This window comes from Eubalaena glacialis, chromosome 4 (genome assembly GCF_028564815.1).
Source record: "Eubalaena glacialis isolate mEubGla1 chromosome 4, mEubGla1.1.hap2.+ XY, whole genome shotgun sequence".
NCBI classification, from domain to species: Eukaryota; Metazoa; Chordata; class Mammalia; order Artiodactyla; family Balaenidae; genus Eubalaena; species Eubalaena glacialis.
In genome coordinates, this window is record NC_083719.1 from 79416950 (window position 1) to 79426686 (window position 9737).

General features: G+C 32.9%; 1 pseudogene; it reads right to left on the reverse strand.

The window, feature by feature from the left end:
• Positions 1–455: 455 nt before the first annotated feature.
• LOC133089837 (small ribosomal subunit protein eS26-like) lies at positions 456–808 on the reverse strand (annotated as a pseudogene).
• Between the last annotated feature and the right edge of the window lie 8929 nt (positions 809–9737).

Consider the following 9737-nt stretch of genomic DNA (forward strand, 5'->3'; position numbering starts at 1 on the left):
AGTAACTCATGTTTCCAATCCATTAAGCACTTTCCTAATTGTCACCTTAGGGACCCACCTGGCCCAGTTTTAGCATCATTAAAACAAAACAAGAATACTAGTATGTAAAAAAGGTAATTGCTATGTGATAACAATTTAACTTGTATCTCTCAAATAACTCTAAATTTTAATCAAGTTTATCTCATAAAAATACTTCCAAAAGTCTTCCTTTTTTCCTCTCCTTGTTTACAGCCTACAGATTCTTATAAGCCTCTTATTTTTAGAATCTTTCACCGTTCCTCTCCAAAAACATTGCCTGAACTTTAACTCATGAAGATTCTTATGTCTTGATTTTTTTTCCTGCCTCTTTAGTCATGTTTCTTTCTACTCCTTCTTTATTTTTTTTTAAAGTATTATTTCCATTTTATTGTCTTTTCAGAGAACAGTGTTTCTTCAGTCTTTAAGGACTTATCTCCTTACATGGGCTTTGGTGGAGTTTGTGGGGCAGCACGCATCGATCTAAATTGGGGTGAAGGTGTTTGGTTCTTCCCGGCTTCCTGAGAACAATTCCTGACTATCTTGTTGTGAATGGCGTAACTCACGAAGTAATGTAGTTTCACATACAGCTTGGGAAACACATAGGCATTGAAAACACTCGCTTCAGAAATGTCCCTGAAGGCTGCGGCCTCTACTATGTTCCAAATGACGAACTTCTTAATGGCCTTGTCCTTGGTCATGCATCAGGCACAGTTGGTGCAGCGAATCGGCTGCACATGGCCATGGCCCTTTGGGCACAACCATTGTTCCTTCTTTTCTTGGTCATCTTGGAAGCAAGACATGAGAGAGGAGTCTTTCTACTCATTCTTTAACTCCCTATATGAACTTTGGGAGAATGGTCTGATAAAGGTACATTTTCTTGAGAGATGAAAGAGGGTGAAGGCAGGAAAGAGCAAAAAGAAATAGAAGAACATTAACATTTCAATACATCTTTTTTCAGTTCTTGTCACAGGTGAATGAACTACAATATTTTAAAATTGTTTTAGGCAACAAAGTTTGGTCTTGAGTTATCAACTTCGTCTTGAACCTCAAAATCGATTCCTTTTATGATTTAGATTAGAGTATAAAACTATTAATAACTCCTATTTCCTAGAAATTAAAAAGTTTTTAAGATTGTTCATCTCACTTCATTGAGAAATCAAGGATACTCTTTTATGTACATTTCATTCTTCCTATTCTTTCTAACATTGTCATTCAAAAGTATATCCTTTTCAGATTTATTCTAATAAAATTACAGAAAATTTCCTTCTTATTTTATATTTGTCTGGCATTTTGAAGTAGTGATTCAACAGTCAACAATCACTTACGAACTCCAGATATATGTTAGGGACTAAATCATTTCCTAGAGATGCAAAGTCTAAGAGGATAGAAGCTCTGTTCTTAAGGCCAGTGATAGTAAACTCCATGTTGTTCTAGTTACTATATAAGAGAGTGCACTTTATGAGAAGTTACAATTCCTAGATGACTCATAATGATACGTACCCAATTATATTGACTTGTGCCATATTCTGGTAGTAATGGATGCTTCTTATGGGAGACACAAAATTAGAGGGATAAAAAAATGCCCCGTCCAAAAAAAGGCCAACTATGTTTTGTCATATTTTTGTGGAGAATTAAGACGTTGGGAAAGGACATAGTTGTCAGGTAGAAACTTAGGAATTGTGAAGGGTATTCTAAAGGGCAAGAATAATCCAAACTATTTTAGTGGCTTTTAGGACATAGGAGCCAAACTGCTGTTCTCTTGAGGGAGAAACATATACTTTTCTTGGCTGAAACACAGCTCTACATGAGTTGAAACTTATCTAAAAGAAAAGGGGAGTTAAGAAAGAAGAATGTAGTTAACAGAAGATTTAATTGTGAAAATATTAGTAGTTAAGTTTAAGGGCTCATCATTCATTCATTGATCCAACAATATTTATTGAGTATCTACCATGGGCCAGACATTGTGTCAGATGCTAAGAATAGAGCAATAAAAAGATAGACCCCCCCCATCTTTCATCTTTGGGAGCTCTCAGTCTAGGAATAAAAAAAAACTGTACATTTTAATTTTTCTATGTGTTTAGTGTCTATGAAAAGCTATGTGATAAGCAGGCACCTGTGAAATATTCAATGAGTAAGACCTGTATGTCATTCATTAATTATTTGCTGAAAAAAAAGACACATTCCCTGACCTTAAGAAACAAACTTAATAACTCACATTTAGCCCTTGCTGTGTGCTAAGCAGTGGTTAAGTGCCTTATGTTGATTTTTAAAAAAAAATTGAATCCTTGCTATAACTCTATGAAGTAAATACTCTGGTTATAGATGAGGAAAGTAGTTTACAGAAGTTAACTAAGTTGGTCTTAAGATTCTATAACTACTATGTGGCAGACCTAAATTTTGAAAGGAGCAGAGACTCCAGGTTCCTCTCTTAACCAGTATATCACATTGGATTCTATTGCCTTCCTTATATGGTTGGCAGGTTCCCAGGATCTAAAAGTCTTATATGCTTTTACTCTCTATTGTTGATACTGTTCTAATACAGAATACAGAAACTAATTTAATCATTGCATCAATGCTATGAAAGTTTTCTTATAATGATTTATGTCAAACTAGGTCATCAATCATCAAAAGGAATAGAGAAAGATCTACTTATTTAATTGGCATATTGTCTCAATCAAAAATCATAAACCTACCACTCCCTGCCTGTCACAGTTCCCATTATGAGTTACACTTCTGGGATAACACCTTAAACTCTCAATGAAAAAATAAGTAAACAAAACAGTGTGGTATTGGCACAAAAACAGACACATAGATCAATGGAACAGAATAGTGAGTCCAGAAAAAAAAACACATGCCCATATGGTCAATTAATCTACAACAAAGAGGCAAGAATATATAATGAAAGAAAGTCTCTTCAATAAGTAGCGGTGGGGAAAAACAGACAGCTACCTGTAGAAGACTAGACTTTTCTCCCACCATATACAAAAATAAACTCAAATGGATTAAAGACTTAAATGTAAGACCTGAAATTATAAAACTAGAAGAAAACATAGGCAGTACACTTTTTGACATCAGTATTAGCAGTATTTTTGGACCTGTCTCCTTAGTCAAGGGAAACAAAAGCAAAAATAAGCAAATGGGACTACATCAAACTAAAAAAAAGTTTTGCACAGTGAGGGAAACCATTGATAAAACAAAAAGGCAGCCTAATGAATGAGAGAATACATTTGCAAATGATATGTCTGATAAGGGATTAATATCCAAAATACAAACAGTTCAATTCAAAAATAGCCAAAGACTATGAATAGACATTTTTCCAAAGAAGACATACAGGTGGCCAGCAGGCACATGAAAAGATGCTCAACATCACTCATAATCAGGGAAATGCAAATCAAAACCACAATGAAATATTACCTCACACCTGTCTGAATGGCTGCCATCAAAAAGACAACAAATAACAAGTGTTGGCAAGAATGTGGAGCAAAGGGAACTCGTGTGCACTCTTGGTGGAAATGTAAATTAGTGCAGCCATTATGGAAAAGAGTATGGAGTTTCCTCATAAAAATTAAAAATAGAACTACCATATGTTCTAGCAATTTCACTCCTGGATATTTATCCAAAGAAAACTGAAACACTAATTTCAAAAGATATATGCACCCCAATGTTCACTGCAGCATTATTTAAGATAGTGTAGATGTAGAAGCAAACTAAGTGTCCATTGACAGATAAATGGATAAAGAAGATGTGGTATATATGCAGGATGGGATATTACTCAGCCATAAAAAAAGAATGAAACCTTGCAATTTGCAACAACATGGATGGACCTAGAGGGTTTTATGCTAAGTGAAACTTAGCTTTCAAACAGAGAAAGACAAAAACTGTATTTTTTCACTTATATGTGGAATCTAAAAAATAAAACAAATGTAACAAAACAGAAACAGACTCACAGATAAAGAGAACAAACTAGTGGTTGCCAGAGGGGAGGTGGGTAGAGGGTTGGTGAAGTAGATGAAGGAGATTAAGAAGTACAAACTACCAGCTATAAAATAAGTAAGTCACGGGGATATAATGTACAGCACAGGGAATATATAGTCAATAATATTCTAATAACTGGTGCATTATCTATAAAATATTGAATCACTATGTTGTACGCCTGAAACTATTATAATACTGTAAGTCAAATATACTTCAATTAAAAAAAAGGAAAGAAAAAATAAGTTTAGTTGTTTGGGGTTGTTTAAATCCCTTGTCTTCAACTATTTTCCAATAATTTGTTGGACAAATTCTACTCAGTATCCTGTTCATTAAATTGAAACAGTGTTTGGATCGTCTTTTATTTGTCAGGTACTGTTTAGGTACTAAAAATACCAGAGTGGAAAAAAAGCATACATGGTCTCATGGAACTGTATTCTGGGAGGGAGGGGTAAGGAGACAAAAATCTATCTATCTATCTATCTATCTATCTATCTATCTATCTATCTACCTACCTACCTACCTACCTACCTACCTACCTACCTACCTACCTACCTATCTACCTACCTACCTACCTACCTACCTAATCTATCTAGGAGGTTATGACAAATATTAAGAAGAAAACTAAAGCATAATAGAGTGAGAGATGAAAGTGCAGCTAATAGGTGGATTAGGAAAGGCTTCCCAGATGAGGTGACATTTGAGCACATATTGAAGTGAGAGTTAGCTGTGAGGGTATCTGAGAAGAGCCTTCACATCAAGGAGACTTTGGGACAACTCTATGCTGAATATGGGAGTGCAGAAAGGGATGAGGAAGGAGGAGACGATAGGGTATAAAGAGTCTGTGAGACAATTTGACTATGGAAAGTTTGCACACATGTTTGTAAACACACATAGCAGTGATTTTCAGATCACTTTGAATATATTTTAAATTATGTTGCCTATAATAACAGTAAAATAATTGTTCATCCTGATTAGGGGCTTGATTGGTTTTCCCATTTTGGAAAGTTGATGTGTAAGAAGTGCAGCATCCCATGGAGTTTTCTTTTGTGGCTATGGCTCCTCCACAGTAATGTCTACTAGCTGCGAACACTTTATTTCTCTATGCATTTCTTTGTTCTTTTATTATTTACTGTTTTCTGTAGTTGCATATTTTATATTGTTCTATCTTTTAGACGAATAGCAGAAGTAGATTTCCAAACTCCTAGTCTGCTGAAAAGTATTAGAACTTACAGTTTTTTTTAACCTGGAGGAATTTTTAAATGGCATGATAAACCATTGCATTTTAAGACTGTTCTGAATAAATCAAACTTTAAAACAAAGTTTATTTTGCCAACCATAGCAAGATTTATCACTAACAAACTGGTCCTGGATCAGAAAGTAAATATTTCAACTAGCAGTTATGCCTGGTTTGTGAATATTACAGCCAGTAAATAGTCCTTTCTCCTCTTCAAAAAAGATAAGCATAAAAACTCATTTGAGATGAGAGAGGCACTTTTTTTTTCATATGCTAAGCACTGAAGCTCTTTAGAATATCATTTTAAGAAGCTAAAAGTGGTAAAAGTACCTTGGCAAAGAAATATAACTATATAGGAATGAAACAATTGCCATTTAAAACTATTACTAAATAATTTTGGAATATTGTAAAATAGTAACAATTATTTCATTAAAATAGATGAAGTCAGAAGGTCAGTGCAACCATGATGCTTTTACTTGTGTTTGGATGGTCGAGCAACCTGATAGGGCTGGTTTTTAATTTATACTGTGATGACACTGAAGTATGCAATCATATTAACCCCATTTATGACAGTAAATCACAACATAAAGAGAGTGTAAATTTGCCAAATATATTAAAACAAGCCATAGAAATGATTTTCCTGCCTGCTTGAATCTGATTAATTTACTTGTATGTATATACATGTACCACCCAGGCATAGAGCTTATCCTTACTTTATGAGAAATATGGTTCCATCTGGAACAATGGTATTTCCCATCAAAATTTGAATTATTTTGGTAACATAATTTATTATTTTGTTTGACTTTGAGAAGTAAGTGATAAACACACCGATTTCAAAATAGTTAAGGCCAATGATCTTTTGTCTACCTTAATTTGATTGTGATTGTGAATTTAGCACACCAAGTGATACATGTTAAAATTTAAAATTATTTTGGATTTACTTTGATGTTCTTTTTGTAATGATCACAAGGTGCTTTTGAACAAAGTTAACTACCTACTATATTCTTTTTTGGTAGTTTGTTCTGGAGACATTTTATTTTTAATTAAATTTGTCTTAATCTACATGAAAATACACATATCTTATTATGTAATATCAACTACATTAGAATGAATGTTGCCAATTAGACAATCAATAGTAATACAAAATTTTGTGCCAAAAAAAAAAGAAAAAAGTAAAAAAAGTAAACTTTGCCTTTGCTATAGAGTTACAACAGAGTCATTGTTCTACTTTAGCACCAAAATCTCCATCCGAAAAAATAAAGCACATATTAGAATGAAAAAAAAAAAAGGGGGATAATGAGATAGAAAAGACCTGTATATTGGAGTATTATAGGTAAAGCTTTGTTAGGAAAAAAAAAAAAAAAAGATATAAGAAAGAGATAAAATTGAGGGATTTTTAGAGAATATTTATTTTTGTTTCTTTTGAAAAGTAATATGTCCATAAGAAATAATTAAAACAGTAACAAAATGAAAAAATTAAAAGCAAGTCATCTTCCCACAGCTGGCCTCAGTCTACCAGACTCTCTCCTAGAGGTAATCCTTGCAACAGTTTGAGTATATCATTCTAGAAATGTTTTAAACAAATGCAAGCAAGTAAATGTACACCTATGTTTAATTTAAACATAGATGCACACTTGCATTAGAGAGAGTGTTTTGTACTCTGTTACGTATTCATACATCTTGGGGATAGTTCCAATCCTGCACTTAGAAATATACTTCATTCTTTTTGTTTTGTTTTGTTTAGTTTTATTTGTTTGAGCAGGTAATAGAGGCAATGTCACAAAATTCAAAACTCAGAAAAAAATTATAAAGCTGAAAGTTAGTTGCCTGTCCTCCAGCCACTCAGTCCTATTGATTAGCAACAACCATGTGACATTTTCCAGAGATTTCCAGATATTCCATTTAGTTACAAACATATATAACACTTCCCCCACCACACACACACACTCAGGTTGTATAATATACAAATTGATCTGCAAATTGGGTCAATTGTTGAGACGTGGATGGATCTAGAGACTGTCATACAGAGTGAAGTAAGTCAGAAAGAGAAAAACAAATATCGTATATTAACACATATATGTGGAACCTAGAAAAATGGTACAGATGAACTGGTTTGCAGGGCAGAAGTTGAGACACAGATGTAGAGAACAAACGTATGGACACCAAGGGGGGAAAGCGGCGGGGGGGTGGTGGTGGTGGTGTGATGAATTGGGAGATTGGGATTGACATGTATACGCTGATGTGTGTAAAACTGATGACTAATAAGAACCTATTGTATAAAAAAAATAGAGAATACCTATTTATTAGGTTTATAGACGTGTGCAATTTAAAAAAAAAACAAAACACTACTGTTACCTTTAAAAAAAAAATAGACTATACATTTTCCTGTAAGCACAGCTTTAGTCATATCCAAGTTTTGGTATGTAATATTTTTATTATCATTCAGTTCAAATTATTTTCTAACTCCAATTGTGATTTGTTTTTTGGGGGGTTACTTAGAAGTAGTGTATTTCATAACTTCTAGTTACTTTTTTGTTATTGATTTGTAGCTTAACTACAAGTCAAGAAACACACTTTGTATAATTTTATTTTTTTATTTTTATTTTTTGATATTCATTTTTTTATATTACCAGAAAAATCTTTCAACATCACGCATTATTTGATGACCCTACTGTCACTTCAAATAAAAGCCTATGATCATTGGAATGAATAAATACAAACAGGTTGTTGAAATAGGTGGCTCTTCAAAGTTCATGTGTGTCAGCATACCGTAAGTTTTGACCAAGCAAAACAGACTCTCAGAACCCCTTTTTAAGCATCTTAGTTTTTTTTTTTTCCACACACACACTGTATTTTATTTTTACAAGAGATAAATAGACTGACACCAAGCATTGTACATGGATGACCACAACAAAAGCAACAATGATTGCAATTACCAAACATGAAACACACTCATACTATGTCATAATATTGACATTCAGTCCAGTAATCCTCCACTGTAACAGCTCCTTTCTTTGCCTCTGAGTCCTTGTGGGATTTTTTCTTTTTTTAAATTCAAACAGAAAGTCACAAAAATTATAATCATCCTCATCAGTTCATTCAGTCCTATAATTTTAATACTTTGAAATTTGTTAAAATTTGCCTTATAGCACAATATGGTCAGTTTTAAAAATGTTCCAAGTGTGCTTGAAAATAATTTGTAATTTCAAGTTTTGGAGTATAGTGACTATATATCTGCTTGTTGGAAAAAAAAAAAAAAGTAAAATAAAACAAGTTGTCTTGGAGATGATCAATTTCAGCATGTATAGAGCTGCTTAATAGTTTTTTACAGCTACATGATACTCCATCATATATGTGTACCATAATTATTTACTCAGTCCCCTTTGATGAAAATTATTTCCCATATTTTATTATTATACACAAGGCTACAGTGCATGCTTTAAAATATACAACAGATGTAATGATCTATATGGGAGTAGAATCTAAAAAGGGGTGGATATATGTATATGTATAACTGTTTCACTTTGCTGTACAGCAGAAACTAACACAACATTGTAAATCAACTATACTCCAATAAAAATTAATTATAAAAAGTAAAAAATAAAATATACAACAGAGCATATATATGAGTATATATTGATATACTCCTAGAAATTGAATTGCTGGAACAAAGACGTATGCAAATAAAGCTTTAGTAGATGATATCAAATTGTTCTCCACAGTTGCTGTACAAATTTGCATTTCTACCAGAAAACTGCAAGGGTACTTTTTTCCCACACTTTTTACAACATAATTTTTTTTAATTGCTTCTTTTCTTACCTAATTGACTTTTTAACAATGTTACCTCATTGTGGCTTTATTTTGTATTTCCCTTTTTTATAAGTGAGTTAGAGTATCTTTTCATATTTTTAGGCTAATTGCTTTTCCATTTCTGTGAACTCTCTTCCTATGCTTTTCCCACATTTCTATTGGGCTATTCGTCTTTTTCTTACTGATTTGGTGGAAGTATTATATACTGAGATAATTTACTGAGTGTTTATGATATAGCTATGTATGTTTCTTCCAAGTGTGTCATGTATTTCTTTTCACTTTGCTTATTTTTTTTCCAGCCACACATTTTTTTTTAATGCACTAAATCTACTAATCTTTATTTTATGGCTTCTGTTTGGGGTTTGGGTTTGGGGTTTAATAATCTGAACTTTAACTTGTAATCAAGTGTGATATAGGAATCCTTTTTTTTTTTCCCCCAGATAGCCAGCCAGTGGTCCCAAAACCATTTGCAGAATGATTAATTTTTAATACTATAAATTTGAAATGTCAGTTTTATCATATTCTAAAATCCCAGATGTATAGAGTACTATCTCTGGATTTCTATTTTATTCCTTTGAAATTTCAGTCCTTCCATGAACCAATACCACATTTATTTATTCAGACTGAATAATATTTAATATCTGGTAAAGCTAGACCCTTATTGCCTTGTCAGATTTTCTTGGCTCTTCTAGTATGTATA